This window comes from Schistocerca nitens, chromosome 4, assembly GCF_023898315.1.
Source record: "Schistocerca nitens isolate TAMUIC-IGC-003100 chromosome 4, iqSchNite1.1, whole genome shotgun sequence".
Lineage (NCBI taxonomy): Eukaryota > Metazoa > Arthropoda > Insecta > Orthoptera > Acrididae > Schistocerca > Schistocerca nitens.
Window position 1 is genome coordinate 85,047,317 of NC_064617.1, and position 6,000 is coordinate 85,053,316.

The 6,000-nt window shown below is 39.1% G+C and overlaps 1 protein-coding gene across 1 annotated transcript in view; it reads right to left on the reverse strand.

Annotated features, from left to right (window-relative positions):
* Nucleotides 1-1,339, reverse strand: part of LOC126253453 (UDP-glucosyltransferase 2-like) — a 49,625-nt gene extending 48,286 nt beyond the window's left edge. The window contains exon 1 of the mRNA XM_049954800.1: nt 1,232-1,339. The gene's annotated coding sequence lies outside the window, so the exon portion shown is untranslated. The remainder of the gene's footprint in view (nt 1-1,231) is intronic.
* Nucleotides 1,340-6,000: the final 4,661 nt, after the last annotated feature.

Sequence of the window (6,000 nt, forward strand, 5' to 3'; positions counted from 1 at the left end):
TGCTAAACGAATTGACAGTACGCTAGTACTTTTGCAAGTCTCCGAAAAACACCGAATTTGCCACACATTAGCGATTATATCCCTGCTAATTCATCTTTTTTTCTGCTATTTCTTTATTTTCTCGTTTTTGCGAATTAAAGCACAATTTTTCTACTGGTGACAATTTGAAGTATTTATTTAACGTATTTTACGTACTTGCTCCCAGTTTATTAAATAAATAGGAGACTGAGTAATCTATACACATAATCGGCAAGTCACTGAAAAATGCATGGAGGATAGTATTTGCTGAAACAACTAACCATTCCCTTTCCTGTACCACTAGCAAATTTACGAGAGGAAGCGATTGTTTGTAATCTTTTGTACGAGCCGTAATATCGATTATATAGTCATAAAATCGTAGAAAAATAGGTCTACAGAATCAAGCCTTAATTATAGTGCATCTCGAAATTTTTAAACATATACAGTGTCTCTTACTAATATGATAACTATAATTAGAACTACATTGTACGTACCCATGAAAAGTTTCTATCCCTCCTTTCACATATTTTTCTTTGGGTCCGTAGCAACAACAGTAATTTACCATCGCTATTACACTGTCAACAAACGGTGAAATACAAAAAAAAAAAAAAAACTCTTTATATTATACACTTCAAACGCTGCAGAAAGTACACACGCACAGCGAAGTCCCGAAAACACGTGACAATCCTGGTGGAATGTTGGCAACATGGGCAGAACACAATGTTCACTCCAGAGATATTTACTCTATGCTCGCACGAAAAGATATAGTGCGTTTTCTGCGCGCTGTTCGAGGATGGAGTAATAGAGAATTATTCTGAAGGTGGTTCGATGAACCATCTGCCAGACACGTGTGATTTGCAGAATATTCATAAAGAAGAAGATTTGGAATAAAAATTTAAAGAGCATCTTATCTTTATATTATAGTATGGATATAGATTAAAACAAGACAGTTCGGTACAAATACGCAAAAAATACAAAACGGCTGCGAATGTATAAATGGAACAGATTGGTGGTACTGTTTTTATAAGGTGACTAATTAGTCGAAGCTTAGAAGAGAGGCTGTGCCAAGCAGAGTTTGATCGAAATGAATTCGCGTACTAGTAGTGTGGTAAATGTTGAGTATCTTCAAGGTCGTCTAACCATTTAAGCCTTAGTTCTTTGCTTGTTATTTGTTCCTATAAAGTAATACGCATTATATAAGGCGTTCACTGACCTCAGTAACTAAGGAAGCTTTTCCGTGGGCGTTGGCTACGCACGAGGTGAGAGCACGTGTAGTTGGGGTACAGTTGCTCAATCCTCGCACTGCTAGCGTCCTGGCCACTGACTGCCGGCTGCTGAGTCTTCGCCAACGTTTTGTAACGGGCGCGACCTTGATGTGCACAGCGTTGCATCATTGCTGCTAACTCGCACCAACACCGTGCGGCAGAGATACTAGACCGTTAAGATATCGCTCGTGTCACGGTGCACGTGGTATTGTCGATGATTGGATGCTACGATAAGAGTGTCTCGAAATGTGGTAATTAAATAATATACGCAGTTTTGTAACAAATCGCGTTCTCGAGTGAATACGAATGTACTGAACACACAAAATACAACTCTGATAAATGCCATCCTATGGAAATTTGATGAAATTTTGCAGCTCCTAAGCTATCTGCGTAGCGGAAGTAAATAATGCAAGCTGAAGTTCTAGTGTTAGAAAGTCATTTCGACACATTATTGTTTATACACTCAAGTTCAGAAACAAACAGAACGCCTTGAACGACTCATTCATATTCACAGGATATGTTCTGCAGAATTTTTTTATTTTATTTACACGTCAAGTTCCGTACGACCAAATTGAAGAGCAAATCTCCAAGGTCATGGAACGTGTCAATATAATACAAAAAAATGTTTATGAACCCAAAAAAGTCAGTCAATAAGTTTAAGTAAACGCAATCAACAATACAACAAGAATCAGCTTAATTTTTCAAGGAACTCCTCTATAGAATAGGAGAGACCCATGAGGAAACTCTTCAGTTTCGATTTGAAAGCGAGTGGATTACTACTAAGATTTTTGAATTCGAGTGGTAGCTTGTTGAAAATGGATGCAGCAGTATACTGCACACTTTTCTGCACAAGAGTAAAGGAAGTCCGATCCAAATGCAGGCTTGATATCTGCCGAGTATTAAACGAGTGAAAGCTGATTATTCTTGGGAATAAAGTAATAATGTTAACAAGAAATGACAGTAAGGAATTATATATTGAGAGGGCAATGTCAAAATACCCAGACTAGTGAACAGGGGTCGACACGAGGTTCGTGATCTTACAGCACTTATTGCCCGAACCACCTGTTTCCGAGCCAAAAATAACTTTTTAGAATGGGAAGAGTTACCCAAAATACACCATACAACATAAGCTAATGAAAATATGCAAAGTAGACTAATTTTCGTGTCGAAGGATCACTCACTTCAGATACCGTTCTAATAGTAAAAATGGCAGTATTAAGTCTTTGAGCAACATCCTGAACGTGGATCTCTCACGACAGCTTACAATCTCTAGAAATTTGAACTGTTCAGTTTCACTAATCATATGCCCGTTCTGTGAAATTAAAACGTCAGGTTTAGTTTTGTGTTAGAAACTGTAAAAACAGAGTCTTACTGTGATTTAACGCTAGTTTATTTTGTACAGGCCATGAACTTAGGTCATGTACTGCACTATTTGAAATCGAGCCAATGTTGCACACATCATTTACTACCAGGCTAGTGTCATCATCAAACAAATATTTTAGATGTACCTGTAGTACTAGAGGGCCTATCATTTATATAAATAAGGAACTGGAGTGGTCCCTGGGACCCCGCCCCACTTGACAGTACCCCACTCAGACTGCGCATCACAGCCGTTATCAACATTGCGAATAATGACCTTTTGCTGCCTGTTGCTAAAGTAAGAGGTGAACCAATTGTGAGCTACATCCCGTATTCCTCAATGGTCCAACTTCTGGAGCAATATTTTGCGATCAACATTATCAAATACCTTAGTTAAATACAAAAATAGCCAAGCGTTCGAAACCTTTTGTTTAACCCATCCAGTACCTCAGAGAGAACAGAGAATATAGCATTTTCAGTTGTTAAACCACTTCTACAGCCGAACTGTACTTTTGATAGTAATTATCCTTACATACACAGCCTTTTCAATAACTTTTGCAAACACTGATGGCATAGAAATAGATCTAAAATTATCTACATTATCCCTTTCACACTTTTTATAAAGCGGCTTTACTACTGAGTACTTTCATCGCTCAGGAAACTGACCATTTCTAAAGCAAAAATTACAAACATGGCTAAATACAAGGCTAACATGTGCAGCACAGTACTTTAATATTCTGCTAGGCACTCCATCATATCCATGGAGACTCCTTAGTCTTCAGTGATTTAATTATTGATTCAATTTCCCCTTTGTCTGTATCACAGAGGAGTATTTCTGACATCAATCTCGGGAAGGTATTTGCCAAGAATATTATATGATTCCCTGTAGAAACTAAAGTTTTATTTAATTCACCAGCAATGTTCAGAAAATGATCGTTAAATACTGTGCATATAGCCGATTTATGAGTAACAGAAATACTTTTAATGGGAACTAACTTTATATCGTTGACCAGACACTTTCTTCACAACTAACCATATGGTTTTAATTTTATCCTGTGGATTAGCTATTCTATTTGCATACCACATCCCCTTTGCCTTATTAATATTTTTAAGCACCTTACAATACTGTTTGTAATGGGCTACTGTAGCTTGATGGTGACTACAAACATTTGATGTAATTCCCACTTTGTTCTACAAGATATCCTTATCCCACTAGACAGCCACCCGGGCTGCCTATTACTGCCAGTAACCGAATGGAAAGCAACTCTCAAAGAGCATGAGAAATATGTTAAGGAAAGCATTGTATTTATCATATATGTTATCGGCACTATAAACGTCCTGCCACTCTTGTTCCTTGACAAGGTTTAAAAAACTCTATTGCTGTTGGTTTAACTTTCCTACATAGTTTGTAAGTAAATATGACATTTGTTTGAGTAAAAAAGCCTTTTAGTGTTAAAAAATTGTGCACTGTAGTCTGAAGGGTCATTCGCACTTTTACTAACAGAATGCCCATCTAGTAATGAAGAATAAATAAAAATATTGTCTCTGCCTGTGTAACTGTTCCCCTGCACTCTGGTTGGAAAAAACACAGTCTGCTTCGGATCATATGAATTTAGGAGATCTACCAACATCCTTTTTCTTGCACAATCATATACAAAATTAGTATTGAAGTCACCACATATAACTAATTTCTGGTACTTCCTACAAAGAGACTCAAGAACCCTCTCTAGCTTAAGCAGAAATGCTCTGAAGTCGGAGTGAGGGGACCTATAAACAACAACAATTAGAAGTTTAATTTCACTAAATTCAACTGCCCCTGCACAATATTCAAATATATGTTCAGTGCGGTGCCATGATACATCTATGGACTCAAAATGAATACTGTTTTTTTTTTACATACGTAGCCACTCTCCCAGTCCGCAAGGAACTCCTCGAAAAACAGCCAACTAATCTGTATCCTGGTAAAGGAAGTCTCTGAATTGTCAAATTATTTAAGTGATGCTCTGATATACCAATAATTTCAGTGTCAACATCTGTAAGCAGTTCACTGAGTTTATCTTTAATACCTCTTATATTTTGATGAAATATGCTAATTCCTTCTCTACTTGGAAACATAACATCCTCGGAAGGTGAGCCCTTAGTCACAGGGACTTCCTTTCAGCAGGTATACCTATCAGCTGATTTCAATCTAAAAAGATGTAGCTCTAACGCCAAATACTAGAGAAATTTTTCCGTTAGTGACCCCACCACCACCCACTACACTATCACCTGTAAGCTTAGCCAGCCTCCCCTTCCCATACTTATTGAGATGCAGGCCATGCCTAGTGAAACCCGACCTACTGATAGACCAAACTGGCACCACTGAGATGTGAACCATGCCCTCTGCCATCAGCGCTCTCCTCAGCCCCATGTTAACGCGCCTAACAGCCGCAGTAAGGTGAGGCCGATCATGATGGTGAAACAGTTACACGAAATGCACATTAGTGCCGCCAGTTTGAGTAGCTATCTTTACCAGGTCACCACCTACATCATATTCCCCATCCCTATCAACACTGTTGTCTGCTCTACCCACTATCACTACCTGATCCTCCTCCATAAAATTCCTATGTAACTCCCCTATGCTGTCAGTCACCTGAGCCAACCCTGCTGGTGCTGGTGACCTGGTACTCAGTCCCCGGAAATACGGAAGCGTCCGATCCCGCCCGTCTGCTTTGACCCAAACGTCACAAATATGGCGGAATCGACCATAAACCACGATTGCAATATGGCGCATATAAAGTCGTTACGTATACATTATGAGGACGAAAATACATCGAAAACACACACACACACACACACACACACACACACACACACACACACACACACACACGTTCCACAAAAAGGCTAATGACACTAACGGGACAAGCGCGGGAAATAGGGGTTTTTTTGGGTGGGGACAAACTAAATATAAACAAATTTAGACACCCACCCTCATACAAAATCACGCAAAACGACGAAAAAAACCGACATCGCAAAACTCCCCAAATACCACTAAGCACAATATCATCTGGAATCGGACACTTCCCTTGACCTATATAGCTCAACAGCAGCTCCTGATCCCATAAATTAGGACCTAACACTTCCCTTGACCTATATAGCTCAAAAATATCTCCCGATACCAACATTCACAGCCACACACTGGGATCGAACACTTCCCTTGACCTCCTGTTATCCTTACGACATCTCCATATTCAGCCGTCCCTGGTCCGAGAGGACGGAACTTTAAGTAAGCCTCATTTCTTCACAACATACTGAACACTTCACGACTTAATCCAAACATCCGAATAGTTGAAGAAATTTTATTAGAGACAACGAA